The sequence below is a fragment of the Rissa tridactyla genome, chromosome 3, assembly GCF_028500815.1.
Source record: "Rissa tridactyla isolate bRisTri1 chromosome 3, bRisTri1.patW.cur.20221130, whole genome shotgun sequence".
Taxonomy (NCBI): domain Eukaryota; kingdom Metazoa; phylum Chordata; class Aves; order Charadriiformes; family Laridae; genus Rissa; species Rissa tridactyla.
In genome coordinates, this window is record NC_071468.1 from 22,053,401 (window position 1) to 22,069,644 (window position 16,244).

Consider the following 16,244-nt stretch of genomic DNA (forward strand, 5'->3'; position numbering starts at 1 on the left):
ATACTGTCTCTCTTAAGCACTCTGTGTCCTGGCCAAAGAGTAATCATGTGAGGCAGGAGCAACGGGAGACTGAGGGGAACAAAGAGGAGCCCGGCTCACAGAGCTCTTTCAAAGTAGCCATTCACTTGGCCAAGGAGTTCGGCAGCTTGCCTGTGCCTTCTTTGAATCCACTGTCTCTCGTACAGCCCCGTGCCTGCCGCTGCATGGGTAAGGCTAACCTTCTTCATATGGGACACACACACACACACACTCAAAAAGCAAAAACCAGGCTGGGCAAATGTGGCCTCAGGACACGTAGCCCGACGAGCACGTCCCTCTCCGTAGGATGGAGGTTGTTTCCACAGCAAGTGCCAGCAGCAGCTCTGCTGACTTCCTTGCAGGCAGCAGAGAGGGTCTGATGAAATGGAGAAATGTCTTAACATTTAACACACACACGTGCACAAACACATATGTGCATGTATTTATTTTTGCATGCACACACACGTATATATACACGTGCACACATATATACTGACATATATGACTGTATGATACTGACTATATATGACCATATTTATTATCATTCAGCAAATGAGAGTTTTTGCTTTAGTCACAGTGCCATAGAAATACCGCTTACTGGGTACCCCCGATTTCTTCTATCTGGTATATCCTGATTATCACTTTGAAATTGGACCAATTCATTATGTCAGGATTGCATAGTTGCCCTTTAAATAGTTGTGCATCTGCCTGGCAGAAACTGCCAGGGTCTAGCGGCAGGGTTTTGTGTGCATTTGGTATAGATTCTATGCCATTAATGAGCACTGCCATGTGGATCCCAGCTGCATGAGGCAGCTTTCTGCTGGGTACTGAAGGGCAGAGGCGTAATAAGTGGACTTTTCTTGTTGTGAGGTTCAAGCTGATTTTCCCTGCTGTGGTTGATCTGGGCAGAGAGGAGCACAAAAGTGGTCTTTAAAAGTTAGCTGGACATGCACAGGGAGAAAAGAAGAGGCATGGATGGCCAAATACAGCCAGACCCCTGGGGAAAGTCCTCATGCTGCTTTGTTCAGTTGGTAACTGCTACTACAGTCTGGTTTTTGGCTGGCAACAACAGCTATGATCTGACCAGTTCTTATCGCCCTTCCTCAAGCGTGCTGGGTCCCACTCCACCCTGACTCTATCTGGGGGCTCCAAACTCTGGCCCCTCCGACCCCTTTGATTATTTTCCTTCCACTTGCTCTTTTCAGATGCTTTCTCCCTTGTCACCCAGTGCCTCCCTAATCTCATTTCTTCCTCACCCTTCTGTCCAGGGCTGCTAATCTCTCCCTTGCTGGCATGCAGCTGGCTACCTTGCGATTGCTGTCTTTCTGCTTGGCGTCCTCTTTAGCTTAGTCCTGGAAAAAATCGAAAAAGGAGGTGTTCAGAGTGCTCAGGTATAGGGCTTGAAAGAGTGGCCAGCTCAAAACCTAACTTGCTCTTTTGAGAACTGCTGCTGAATTTTATATCTAGACCTGAAGGTAGAAAATACATGGCTGGCCAATTTTCTCCTTTTTATTGAAAACTATCAAGTGGTGTGTTAGAGTTTAGAAAGTTTGAAGATGTGAAAACTCAGCTCAGTTACAGTGGCTGAGTAGAAGTGGTTTTTAATACCACTACTACTACCAACATGAAAAGGAAAGGCTGTGGTGAGTAGTTTCAGGCAACTTAGAGAAGAGGGATCAACACAAAGATAGCCTGCAATATTGCTACTTAAAGAAATATTTGTGAGCCCTCAAAATTTTTCTGGGAAACCATGTAAATTCAGGGGTCCGGGAAGAATTGGCTAGAGCATCTTCCGCGGCCTCCTTCAGGGTCACACCGTGACTCCCAAGACAAAGATCCCTCCAGCCGCTGCGTGCTCTCCCTTTGACAAAGGCCACAGATATCCTCAAGACCACCATTGAGGGTCTGCCCATCTGCAGCACGGACAAACCACCCCTTTTTTAAACCCGATTTTCATCTTATTTGAGACCCAGCTGGCTAGACTGTGGCTGGACATGGCTGCCACAAGGCTGACCTGCCCTCAGCCTTTCCTTTCTGCCTTTGCCACCTTGGTGCACTGCCTCCCAACAGCGGCGCTGGGAAAAACCCAGAGCATCCTTCTGATGCATGATTTTTCTCAAGATATCAAAAGGATTTTAGAGCACTTTGGGTGAATACAAAATCAAGAAGGATGTTCCTGCGTGTGTCTCTTGTTATCAATTTATTGTTTGGGGTGGAGAATGAGAGAGGGTGTTTTGGATTCAGTTACAATAGAGATTTATATATGCTCTTTACTCAACGCTATGTGCTTTAGCATAAACCTCCTAACCCCTTGGGAACTGCTGCTGTCATGATAACAAGCAGACATCATGAGTTAATGCTTATAGTAAGATTTCATATGGTAAAAGATTTCCAGGGTTTACAACTTTGAACCTGTTATCCTATACCAGAATGATATAACTATATTTACAAAAGTGATTACAAGGGCACTTCTCTTGAGCTAGGCAACTTTTCTTGTATGAATGATTAAACAATTCTGGCTAATTTGACTGCCATTACTCTTTTTAAGGAAAGAAGTCTAACAGATCTTGAGCAAAGATTCCAGGCACTTAACCTTTTAATCTGATTAATTTAAAATGAAGTTCTGCTGATTTGGAAGACTGGCGATTCTACCTTCACTGAGTCCATGGGTATTGTAAGAGCTGTGGGACTGAACCTCATGAACCTCCACTGTGACACCCATCACTGCTGCTTGTTTAGCCTGGGTGAACCAATGCCTCTGTCCTCTCAGATGGATTTTTTTTAATCTACTCCCTCCTCTCTGGGAATTCGGTGATAAGACTATGTCAGTAAGATTGAATTTTGCTTGCCCAGACGAGCATTGTAAAGAAACCCTCTGAAGCCTTGTTTGACTAGCAAATGTTTAAAAATGTTAATCTGTGTAGAAATGTCCTAAAGTTTATTGTTCTTAATATTACTAACCATTCCTTTATTAGAAGAGCACCTGAGAACAGGTGAAGGCCAGAGCCCTGTTTTGCCAGATGGACTAGAAACATAAAATGAGCAGCATTTCTGAGCCTGAAGAGCTAAAAATGTAGACCAAGTTCTCAAACTTCCTTCTAATTTGGGGATTTTTTTGATGTGAGTTTTGCTTTTAGTGGGGTTTGGTGGGAATAGACAATCTAGCTAGGGGGAAGGGAATGTCAGAAGTATATGTAACACTTGCTTCTTGGTTGCTTTGTCTTGACTTCAGATTTAGCGATGTGGGGTCCAGTTACAAGTTAGTACATCAGGATTTATGCATGTAGTTGTATTTTAGTCAGTGAAGTAATTGATTTCAGTTGTTCTATATATAGCTTAGGCCTAGTACAGAGACTAAGAATTTAATGAGACCATTTTTCAGCTCTGACAAGAGTGCTCAGGCTGGCTGCCGGTGCTGGTATCTATGTCAAGCTTTGTGCGTCACCTGTGGGTTCAAAAAGGAAGTTATTTGCTCCCTGGTCCCAGGCCTGTGGCAGTTAAGGGGTGTTACCCTTCTGTAGATTTTGAGTTGTCAATAAAATTCAATTAATATTTTTCAAGAAATATTCCATGAAGTCCTCTGTGAAAGGCAAACACAAGCAGCCAGGAAACAACCTTTGCTTTTACAGAAATCATGCTGAATTGGAATTGTCTGGGAGTATAGGCTCTATACTATCAGAAATTTTATTATCTGCCTGAACCAGTTCCCTTTTTTCTTATCTGCTTACCACACTGTGTAGCCAGAAATCTGCTTTGCATGCTGTACACAGAACAACTTAAGCATTTATTTTAAACAATGTGTGTTTCTTAATGAGCTAGTAATGAACTACGTAGCCTGCCTTTTGGAAGCACGCACCTCTTCTTTTACACTGCCCAGGGACTTTCTGGGTCTGACTCCAGGTTTCGGATTGCCCACTCCCAGTGCTGCTGCTAGAGGTTTCCAATAGGCCTCGAGCTCTCTAGTCCTACAATGGGTTTCAGTAGGACAGCAAAGAGCATCAACAAGGCATGCAACTATACCAAACCTGGAGAGCGTCTTCAAAGGTGAGATCAAAGAAAAACCTCAACATGAAGAACATGGCAATTCTCTGATGACTTGTTTCTCAGCTTTAATGTCCTTTGTTGAAGATAAGCCTGTTGAAACAAGTGGCAGCTTAGTTCTTACATGTCAGAGTAATGCTAGGAGGGTGTTTTGTGAAGACTGCAGGGTTTCTAAACAATAAAAATCTTCGCTGCTCCTCTTTTCAGTACACAAAGGACTGGTCCAGGGAGTGCTGCTGTGGGGTAGCGGCAAGGAGTCAGCAGGACTCATCTGGAGTGAGTCGACCGACACAAGGACACGCTGCTCTCTGGAAAGCTGAACTTCTTCACACCAACAGAGATTTCAGGAAATGGCAAGAAACAGCAGACTACTGGCAATTGACAGCTCCTGTTGGACTTACTTTACTTATCAGAAGTTGCTTAGTGGTGAGAGAAACATAAACTTTCTGTAGCAGTCCCCTAGCAGTCTTGCATTGTACTTAAAAGGCATGATCCTGATGAGCTGCCCTATACTTGCCGTACAATTTCAGTCAGGCAGTTGCATCTCAGAATGAAATAAGCTAACTATGTAAACTGAACCACACTTTAGATTTTTATTGAATGGAAAAAATCAGAATGGGTTATGCTGTCACTGTCATCTTAGTGATGTCTTTGGTTACACATGCATCTGTCTGGGCCTGATGCAAATAAGCAGAAAATCACACGACACATTATGTGTTTGTCCTTCTGCAGTTGATATAATAGGTTCCCCCTCATCCCCAGGTACTAGAGCTTTCCTTCTTACTCATCTTTTCAAGCTCTAATTGTTGAATGCGTGTCTTTTTCTAACACTTTTTTGTTATTTTAACTTACCTTTAGTATATAATTTCCTAGGGGTTTTGTTAGTTTACATAGGAACAAACTGAAATGGCAGCACCCTCAGGGGTCTGGAGGCACATACAGGACTGCAGCAGTGAGGGGACCTCTGACTCAATCAGAGACCCTCCATGTGTGCCAGCGCTTTAGTAGGATGAAGTTGAGTCTTTTTTGATGGTGAGTTTCACAGGCAGGCAATGAACATGCCTGTGGGACAGTTGGACATACACTCTTGCCAACACTATTTCCATCCTTGTTTCTATTTGATTTTTTTTTTTAACTTGGCCACTGCAGTTAAAGACAATAAGAAGAGATTCTTTCAGTATATCAATAGAAAAAGGAAGACTAGGGAAAATGTAGGCCCAGTGATGAATGAGACAGGTGCCCTAGTGGTGGAAGACACAGAGAAGGCAGAGTTACTGAATGCCTTCTTTTCTTCGGTCTTCACTGCTAAAGCTGCCTCTCACGAATCCCACACCCTGGAGGCAAGGGGGAAGGTCTGGAGAGAGGAAGATTTTCCTTCAGTTGAGGAGGACCGGGTCAGAGACCACTTGGCCAATCTGGACATTCATAAGTCCATGGACCCTGATGGGATGCACCCGCGAGTGCTGAGAGAGCTGGCAGATGTTATTGCTAGACCACTCTCCATCGTCTTTGAAAGGTCATGGGGAACAGGAGAGGTGCCTGAGGACTGGAGGAAGGCTGACATCACTCCAATCTTTAAAAAAGGCAAGAAGGAGGTGCCAGGGAACTACAGACCGGTTAGTCTCACCTCTGTCCCTGGAAGGTAACGGAGCGACTCATTCTGGATGTCATCTCCAAACACGTTGAGGAACAGGAAGTTATTGGAAGTGGTCAACATGGATTTACCAAGGGTAAATCATGCCTGACCAATCTGATGATAGCTTTCTATGATGTTATAACTGGTTGGCTGGATGAGGGGAGAGCCGTAGATGTCATCTACGTTGACTTTAGCAAGGCTTTTGACACTGTCTCCCATAACATCCTCATTAGGAAGCTGAGGAAGTATGGGCTAGATGAGGTGAGGTGAGGTGGATCGAGATCTAGTCTCGATCTTCTAAGTGTTGGGTTCACATCCTTGACAGTTACAGCGTTGGTTAGTGTGAGCAGTATATACATGTTTTTAGATTTACAAATAAGCTCAAGGAACATGCTGGGATTGTAGGTGGGAATCCCACAGCTCCATCCTCCCATGCTGGGGAGCAAGACTTGTCATGTCACAACTCCCAACCACCTTGTTTGTATAGGCTGGTGCTAAATACGCTTCTGCCAAATAAGGAAGGAATCTATTTCACTGCATGGCCTGCTGCCCTCCTGTCAGGGTCAAATTCAGTGCTCGCTTTAAGGCATTTAAAGCAGCCCACTTTTAGACTTTGGGCTCATTTCTGGGGAATGGAAGGTTATTGATTTCCCTCCTCCCCATCCCACACCTATATGCAAAATCCCCCAGGGGAAGGTGAAACTCAGTAAAAAAGAGAAATTAAATGGGAAGTCATACTAAATGGTGGGAAAAGTGAGGTCTGAGTCAGCGTTCTTCACCTTTAGACTTGAAGATCAGTATAATCTCCAGAGCCATGATATAAGAGCCTGGCTTTAGGTGTTGCTCTCTTTGCCTTGACATAAGCCAGAGATGTAAACCTAGTAAATATTGTACTGAGTTAAATCTTTCACTTGCACTGGTTTCATATTGATGTTGCAGATGGAATTAATCCTGGTTCATGCTGGAATAAATCAGGGAATAAATCAGTCTATGCCACGGTATCTTGAAGTCTCAGTATGAAGTCTAATCTGAAGCGCAATAGATTTAAAATCCTAGTGAGTTTACTAAGTGCTGCCTCATGGTCAAAGTTAAAGTTTATGATGATTTGTGTACCTTTGGTTCTTGAGTCACTAATAATTAGTAATAATGATTCATAGAAGAGGCAGGAAGTGGTGGTCAAAGGTAAGATGAACCAGGCTGCCAGTGAAGCTCCATTTTGCTACTGATCCATGTCTTTCTAAGCCTCAGGGCTTTCCTTTTTTCGGAAGAAGTAGCAGTTCTCTGAAAAGCAGCTGTGAGAATGGCTTCAGGGGAGTCTTCATATTTTTACTACCAATGTTTTGCAAACAAAGGCATCCTGCTCTTGTTTAAAACCAGAGTTTTCTCTCCTCATTGCCAGTCCTAAATATACTTGTGGTTCTATAGCCTTATACATTAACCTCCCAGAGAATGAGACTTGTGATGCCACTACGAGGGCTGTTCCTCCAGCGGTGCACAGGAGGAGCTGCAGCGTGGAGCAGGTTGTGAGGATGCTAGCTCCTGACCTTCTGCCAGGGGGAGCATAGCCTCAGAATATTTCCTCCTTGCCTTCATTTTCATCTCTTTATGAAAGGTGCTGCAGGCCAAATTGTCACCTCTGTTGCCTTGCCACCTGCAGTGCTTTAGCTACAGGTAAGCTCCCTCTGCAGTCAGTTCTTTGCTAACATTAATTGAATTCAAAATCTGTTGAAGATCCAAGTTCACTGAAGTCCTTACAGGGAGTCATACATTAGGGGATCAGGAGACAGGCCTATGGGGTTTTGGATGTGGGAGGAAGCTCTTGCTGGGCTCCTGAGTCATCCTTTAGTTCAAGTCAGTGTTTGAGGTAAAAGATACAGTTGTTCAAAGCACAGGCAGGTTAATGTGTGCTAAGACCCCCCTCCCAAAATAGCAGCAGTTGTGTGTGCTCAGTACAAACAATCCCAAAGTAATAAGATGTTGGATAAAAGCAGATGAAACAACACAGGGAAGGAGACATGCTGTTCTGGTTGACTGGAAGCTGACAGACATATTATCTCATAGTATTCCTCATACAAGGAAATTATAATGAATAAACTAGTGACCTTACACCCAACCTTCAGCTGAAGTATGCAGCAAGGCTTGAAGAAGTACGTGAAGGAAGATCTTTGCACAGTACTGATCTTTCTTAACTCTCCTTTCCCCCAAAATATGATTTAAAAACCTATTCAGTGAAACTTCTACCTCAGAAAGAATATCCTTTAGGGAGTTCATTTGTAGTATTATGAACAATACCATATATTCATCTAGGAAGCAGAAGCATACAGGATTACTTAATAAAATATTTAATAAACCACTGGGATTATTAGCGGGCAATACTGAAAACAGGTGATGTCTCAGATGAACACAACAATTTTCAGGTCTGAAAACCTTATGAAATTGATCAGCCAAGGTAATCATTGTTAAGTTAGATCTGTCTCAAAGAGATAGCCCGATGGAATACATTTTCTCTTTGCCTTAGAAGACTTTTTTTTTTTTCCAGATATCTGTCCATTTACCACTGAACTCTGATGAGGTATGGAATTAAATGCATTTTCACGATACGCTTCTGCATGATATCATTAAAGTTTGGGAGACAGAAACAGCCCTAGGAAGGCTATTTTAAATTCAATTGCAGCAGACTAATGGTCCTTGTCGACAGATATAGATTTTTTTCTTTACAGTCACTGTTTTCCTTATTCTAACTTCTGAGAATAGAGGAGGCTTTTATTCTGTCTCTACCTTGGACCACTAACAATCTTCCCAAGGTGAGCTGTTTAGCAAAGGTGAGACAGAGTTTGTGATGATGGAGGTGAGGCCAATATGCAGGGAAAACTGGATTTTCCTCTGGAGCTTCCAGAGGAAGTTAGAGCTCTTCCACAGTAGAAGTGGTAAAACATTCCAAGTGTAGGGGTAAGTATTCCAAATATAGGAATGAGTATTAGAAAGCAGAACAGAGTAGAAAAAAAAGAATATTTCAAAGTCTGGGACTATCTAAGGAAAGAAGTATAAGAAATATTAGTTAAAGGCCATCCCATTTCCTTTCATCTGAAACCTTTCCTCCAAAAACTTTTTGAAAATGGATTTTTTTGAACATTCATCTTCTTTTGGACTGTATACCTCTGAGCCGTGAGAAAACGTGGCTATTTCAAAAGGCCCAACACAATTAAGAGTTAAAAAATAAACCAGACCAATCCACCATGCCAAACCCAGTTCCTTTAATTAAAGGCACTTTAAAAACATTTTTTACAGTCTGTTGAAATTAATTTTTGACCCTTTCTTCCCCAGTGTGCATGACCTCCTTGTTTCTTCTCTGTTCTGTAAACTAGAAAATAGTAGATTAGATGTTATCATTGTTGTGTGCTACCACCAGTTGGCACAAAGGTAGCAATACCTATGACGCAGGCAACCACACGCGTTTTTGATGTTTGAGGCATTTTGAATAAAAGTGAGAGATATGGCAACTAAAGAGAAGATCACCTAGGCTAATTAACACAGTTTGAACCCAATAACTCTCATAACTGTAATATGCAAGAATTTTCCATTCCACTTTCTCCTCTACAGTGGACATATCTGTTTTTCTTTGGAGATGGTTGAAGTATTGCTGGCCAAATGTAAGATATGGCATCTTTTCCCTGCAAAGAGTGGGATGTCCTGGGTAAAAGTTATGTATGTGTTCTGATTGCAGGACGAGCCAATGCTGCTGAGTCTTCCATGGAGGGTGGGAAATCAATCATTTAGCATTTACCACTGCAGGACACTTCCCTACATTAAATTTCTGTACTGTAGCATCAGGGCTAGTTCCAAGTGGAAGTGATTTATTTCCCTTGCAGAAAGCGTTCCTTACTTGACTAGATAAATGCTGAGAAAGCATGGAGAATTACTTAACCATAACCAGGAGATATGCTGTAGGGATCTCCAGCTAGAAGTTGAGGTTACAGTCTTTGTCAAAAAAAAAAAAGTTACTGTTTGATGAAGAACAGCAATAAAACAGGGAAAGAATGAGACGCTTTCTACAAAATAGCAAGACACCATGACAAAATCTGTGCCTACACAGCAGTTTTCAGATTCGGATGACGCAGATCCTGGAGCCCATTTGTGCAAGTTATAGCAGTCTGGTGACCATGAGTTTGCTCTTCTGCTATCAGCCTTTCCTAGTAGGCATCGGGTTCACCTTATGGTTTGAGTTCACATTCGAGGTGGCTAACAACCCTTTAAGAATTTGCTCTTTGTATGTAAAGATGAATTGTATAACCTGAACTTTCTTAATCTCTGGGTGCTATAAATGCTTGTATGTCCTTGATGCACACGTTGCTTTTGCAAACAAGGCCCATTCAGTACTCACCTCGAGGGAAGGCACCAGCCTCTGGGCTATCTGCATTCACAGGCTCTTTTCGTCTTGTAGGACAGAGGTCAACTCTGGGGCACTAGCAGCATCCACTCAGCTCTACCCTGCCTCCCATTTGTGTCATTCCCCAGTGCCCTGAATGAGATCAACCTCCCACTGTACGGATAAACAAGAAGTCATTTGCTCAGAGGTCAGTCTCAGTCCTTGAAATGGATCTATTTGTCTCATTTTTTAGCTGCTTTTCACCAAAGCCATCTGAGCACTGTTATGGATCTATTTGTCTCATTTTTTAGCTGCTTTTCACCAAAGCCATCTGAGCACTGTTCCTGAAAAATCAGTAACAATAGCAAAGTTGCTAGCAGATTATTTTGAGTGTCTGGCATTTCACACCTCTCAGATAAAAAGCCATCCTTTGGGATGAGTTCATATCTGCCTTTGATTTCTCTTTTTTGTATCTTTTTCACTGATCTCATTTTTTAAAGGTCTTTTTTTTTGTTGTGAGATGATTCATGCTTCTTTGCTAACATTTGGGAGTGTTGCATGCTCTGATGTATTGTGAGTGTTGTTCTTAGGGGATAAGGGCTGTTACTTTACATTAGAAAGAGGATAGATGGAGGGTAGGGGAAAGGCAGGGCTAATACCCCATGGATGAATGAGGAAAATGGTGCTCAGCAAACTCATGCTTGTGCTTTGTTAGACACCCCAGCTGCAGGAGCTGCGCTGCTGGCAGCAGGGGCTCTCAGATGCCTCCTCTACCTGGGACCTCTCGGGGTGCGCTGTGGTCAGGGGTGGGATGCACAAGATGTATACACTTCTCTAGAAGGACCATTGCCTTTTGGCACCAGGACGGGTACATAGTCACAGAGGAGGGGGAAAAGACCTAGGATATGCTTCCTTCATTTTTTTCAGTTGCTTTTTTCTTCCACCAGGAGCACTAGAAATCTCCTTTCTCCCAAATGAAAGCTGAAGTCACCCATTATTGCCAACACTATCCTGGGCTGCATCAAAAGAAGCCTGGGCTGGATGAGGCTTTGAGCAGCCTGGTCTAATGGGAGGTGTCCCTGCCCAGGGCAGGGGTTTGGAACTAGATGATCTTTAAGGTCCCTTCCAACCTGGACCATTCTATGATTCTATGTCCATGCTCATTGCAGGGAGGTTGGACTGCCTGGTCTTTAAAGGTCCCTTCCAAACCAAACCATTCGTCAAGTGGGTGGCTTAATAGACCCATGCAAAGACATGAGACTTGCAATGATTTTACGCCTGCTGGTGGCACTATGGTTTGTACAGGCTCACAAGCCAGCCCAGCTCCCTCAGCAGAACTGCATGGGGTGGGTGATGGGTGCTCTGGGCTTTCTGGGGGCAGCAGGCAGTTTGAGATCTCATGAGATTCAGGTGTGATCCATTGCAAATTAGTGTGGCTGTGAGGTGGACTAGATCCTTAAGGGGGGTTTAACCTCCAGAAACCAGAAGCTATATGTCATTGTGGGATGGACACTCAGGTAGTGAGACTAGTTTTTGTGTTTTACACTTCTTGAAGGAGACTGGGAATTTTACAAGATGAAGAACTACTACCTGTTTAGTGACTTTTCATTCTTCCCTCAATCTTGAATAAATCCCACTTTGTCAGAAAAGCCTTCCATTTATTTCAGTAGGCTTTAGACATATATATTGATATCCCACCTTTGCTTCTTTTTTTTTAAATTTTTTTTAATTTTCTCATTTAACTTGCTTTGCTGCTGCATTGTATCAATCTTTTATTCTGAGGTTAATTTTAATTGCAGATGTAAAATAGCTTGAAGAGCTGAATCGAGTAATTCGCTCTCATAAATCAGGCAATAAATATGCATCGGGTATCTATCTGAGCTGCTGCTGAATCATTAATGCTCCACAACAGCACAAAGGCGTACGGGCGTTCGTATGGGCTGGTTTGACTAACAGGGGTTTGGATGCTTTGAAAGAGCTTGGCCTTCTGTGCAGCTGTAGCTCTGTGGGAACGAGCCCTCTAGTGGGCACTTGAAAAATTAACCGCTGTTGCTGCTTGGCAGTGCAGGAAGCCTGATGAAGGAAAGAATGGGAAAAAATTGCCCAATATTGGGGAAAAGGGAAGGTATCAAACAAAAAAAAGAGACGGCCACATTTTCTTAAACTTTACCCTTGAAAAAAAGATTTTAAGGTGATTGTTATGAGAAGCGATAAACCACCAAAATGCTCATTCAGTGACTTTTGAAAAACTCTTTAGAGCAATTTTATTTAGATTTTTTCATTGAAATAATGAGGTTTTTTACATATTACCATAACTATCATCTCCTTGGGAGAGAAAAAGATTTTAATATTTGTGAAGTACCTTCTGAATATTCAGCAAAAAAAAAATAATTAAAAGTCTGTTGTGATTTCTTCCTCAAGAAGAAGGCATAAATATTTTATTGAAATGTCTTTTTAATTTTTCAGTCTTTACAAAGAGATTTTTCAAGAGATTCAAACAATTTACAACCAAGAAACAAAGTCAGGCTTTGTGCTCTAACAAGCATTGCAGGCACAACCTGCTTCTGGGCCAGAGACGTCATGTGCCTTTCATTACTATCATTGCTTATTGTTAGCACATCTTGTTAAGAGCAACGCATAAAAGATCAAGCGTGCTGGTCTCTCTAACACGTACGTGTGTAGTGAAGTTACTGCGTGATCTGCGAGGAAATGCGTGAAGTGCCTAAACAGCAGCTGATGGAGGTCTGAGGTGCCAGTTGTCTTTAGTTACCCTGAAGAAATAATTTGCAATTAATGTTTTCTTGTTGCTCCTACTGTGACAAATCTTTGCAGGGTGGCCTGTGGCAGCCTCTGCAGTAGGCTCTTCTCTGTGTGAGCTGGTGGTGCATCACTCCATACTTTCCTGTAGAATCAACAGTGTAATGTTGTGTTGCAAGAAGTGTTCCTTTGTGTAAGGTACAAACCTGACAACTTTTGGGTAAAGCTCCAGGTGACCCTATGCCACGGCTGGAATAGCTCCTCTCACCAGCCCCTTGCTCAGCTCGGTGGTAGAAGGGGTGGCCACAAGCAGGAGTTACACTACTGAAATCTCATTCCTTATAGATTTGTGCTGTATCTCCTTTCATCCTCTGCTATGTCTAACTCCAGTGCTTCCTTTCTCAGGTCCTCCATCCCACAACTACTCTGTGCTTCCCACTCACTGGGGTGCTCACAGGAAACAGTGGAGCCTGCTCCACTAGGCAAGCCATGAAAACCCACCCCATTCCTGACCCAATGTAAGCTCCTGCTTCAACCTAGCTGGGCGCCTGGCCAAGGGCAGACCTCTTGGAGCGGTTCTCCAAGCCACGCAGCCACATCACTAACAGCTCTTTTCAAGGTAAGAATTTCAAATGGTTTTGTTTTCAGACTTTTCTTGAGATGTGAGAAGAAAAGGCAGGGCTCCAAAAGGAGGTGTTCATGCACCAGTCAGGCAGACAGTGGTATTTCATTCCCCTTTGTGTGGCTACACAGATCTGTGCTGATAAGCTCTGCCACTCACAAATGGTGCTTATCCATGCTGCTGCTGCATGAAGCTTCAGTAGAAGGGATCTATCCTTAGATCTATATTGCAGCTTCCATATGTAACCTACAAATATTTTTATTCTCTAGATGTGTCCTTGTGCTCTGTCATTGGAGGATCTCCTCTTTACCTTGTGAGACTACATCTGTCTGATTTGGAGGCTAAAAGAGCAATGCTCTTTCTTTTATATTCCTAAAACATAAGTTCTAAATGAAGATTAGTGTGTGTTGGAAGCAGGAAGAAAGAAGAAACAAGAGATGGGGAGGGGCGGAGGGAAGAAACGCAGTGCCTTGACACTAGCCTGAGACTGAGTGATAACTTGGTGTCACTACACAGTCTTGTGTTCCCTGGAATTATAAAGCAATTTCAAAGAGAGAGGGGATTAACATGGTTTTATGTTTTAGTGAAACTGGTTCTACTTTTGTCAGACAATGGAGGATTCCACTATTAGGCATTGTGTGTTAAGCGATTCAGAATAGAGATGTTTGAAGCTTTGATAACAGTTGTAACTTTCCTTGATGTCACACGCGAAGTTATTATCTTGTGGCATTTTAATTTGGATTTAAATTGTGACTGAACTAAAGGAGTTTGTCATGTTCATGGCTTGCTTGACAAAAGTATGAAACCACCGAAATGTATGGAATTAGCTCTTTCTGCATATTCATCGCTTATTCACACTATTCTTGCATTAGATAAAAGTGTCTGTTGGAAAACTACTTGTTTTGCAAAGAACTACTAAAATATTCCATCAAACTTTGACTTCAACACACCAAGAAGACTCATGAATGGAATTCCAGTGAGTGGTGCTGGTGGAGTTCCCCACTCACTTCTCTTTGTAGAGAGGACGCTTTTTTAAAAAAGTTGGGATTTCTTCTATCCTAGTCTGTGGATTTTCCGAAGGTGCAATGGAAACAAAGGGCTTTTCATGACTATTTTGACTGTACTTCATGGGAACCATTTTTCCAGAGTTTGTGCTGAATTCAGCCACTCAAAGAAATTGTATAAAACAACGTAAGTTCAGGCAGCAGTGAGTCTGTAAGTTGGACAGGATCACAGCTGACCTTTTCTCTCCATCTCTGATCAGGAGCATCTTCCAGTGATTCTTCCAAGTAAGAATATGGCTTGCAGGTGGAGGGAGTTGTTGGTTTTGTAGAGGCTCCTTTGCTGTGTGTGAAGACCTTAACGCTTTGTCCATATTTGGCTGTATGTAGTTGTTCTGTTTATAATGTGCAAATTTAGTACCAACCATTTTATCTTCACCAGAAAGAACTGGATCAGGCTCTTACAGAAATGAATCCATTTACTGAAGCTGTCTGTGGGTAGCTCTGCTATTTTCCTTACGTGGCATCATTTGCAAAAAAATAGTTCTGTATTTGGGATGCAAATTCAGGGAAATTAAAGCCTAATGCCCTGTCTTGGACACGTAAAGATTATGTCAGTGGTGTTTACAATGCATTGCCTGCTTTTCTTAAGACTTGCAAAATTTGACTTCTATGCAAACTATTTCTGCAAACTTCAGTAGTAGTAGTAATTGCCCTACTGTACTGTGCAACCCTAAGTAATCAACAGTAATATGTTAATTAATGTAATGACATGTTTGCACTAAGGAATAGAGTATATGGGCTAATGATGCCCAATCTCTGTTCTTTCAACATTTGAGTTGTATACAGTGTACAGGAAGTGAAAGCAATTTATGCAATTATGTAAATCATCTAATCAATCGGACCTGACAGACCATGGGTTTTGAGGGAGTGCTGTTACATGCCTCAAATGTACTCTTAGGCAGGAATTGACTCCAGCAACCCAAAGAATCCATAGAACACCCCAAAATACATCACCCATAGGGTTTCCCTGCTGTTGAGAGGCTTTGTTTTTAAAAATAAAATTATAGGCTATACCCTTGCAGTGAACTAGGAATACAGTGCAACCTTGTAATTGGCAATCACAAATCTCTGCCTTCTAAAATCATGTCAAAAATGTAAACATCAAATGCTCCCAAGGTTATCATGAAGTGAAGCCAACGTGGGGATTTTGAAGCACTGGTAAAGTTTTGGCTTTAAGTACAAAAATCAGTTTAGTTCCACATTATTTTGTTTTAAATGTCCTGGCAAATATTCTCATTGAACAAGAGTGTTCATTTGCAAGGTGGAGGATGAAAAGCTGTAGTGCGTTTCTGAGCACAGGTGACAATCCAGTCTTTGAAGGGTTCACAGCACTCAAATGACTGGGGTGTTGGAAGAACCACGTTTTCAAAGAGCAGGCTCAAGACAGGGCAGTTTGGAAGAGCAGCCATGTAGGTAACTGAAAGAACTCCAGGGACCAGACTCAATTTGGGCTAAGTTTTAACTGAGTAGGGCATGACTAATAGGGTTTTTTAACAAAGCATTTTTAGGGTCTGAAAACATCTATTTCCCTTGAAGGAAATTGAACACTTGCAAGTTTTTCGCTAATCTCACATTTAGCTTTTGTGGTTGGAAACTGCATGCAATTCACTTTGGAAACCTTGCTAGGATTTAATCATCAGTGAACAGAACTGCTTAGGTCATTAAGCATTCAGCTGTTTTGCCATCTCAGTGTAAAACTGGGTGCCTGCTTTTCATGTCAGCTGGGGTGAGAGTGTTGGA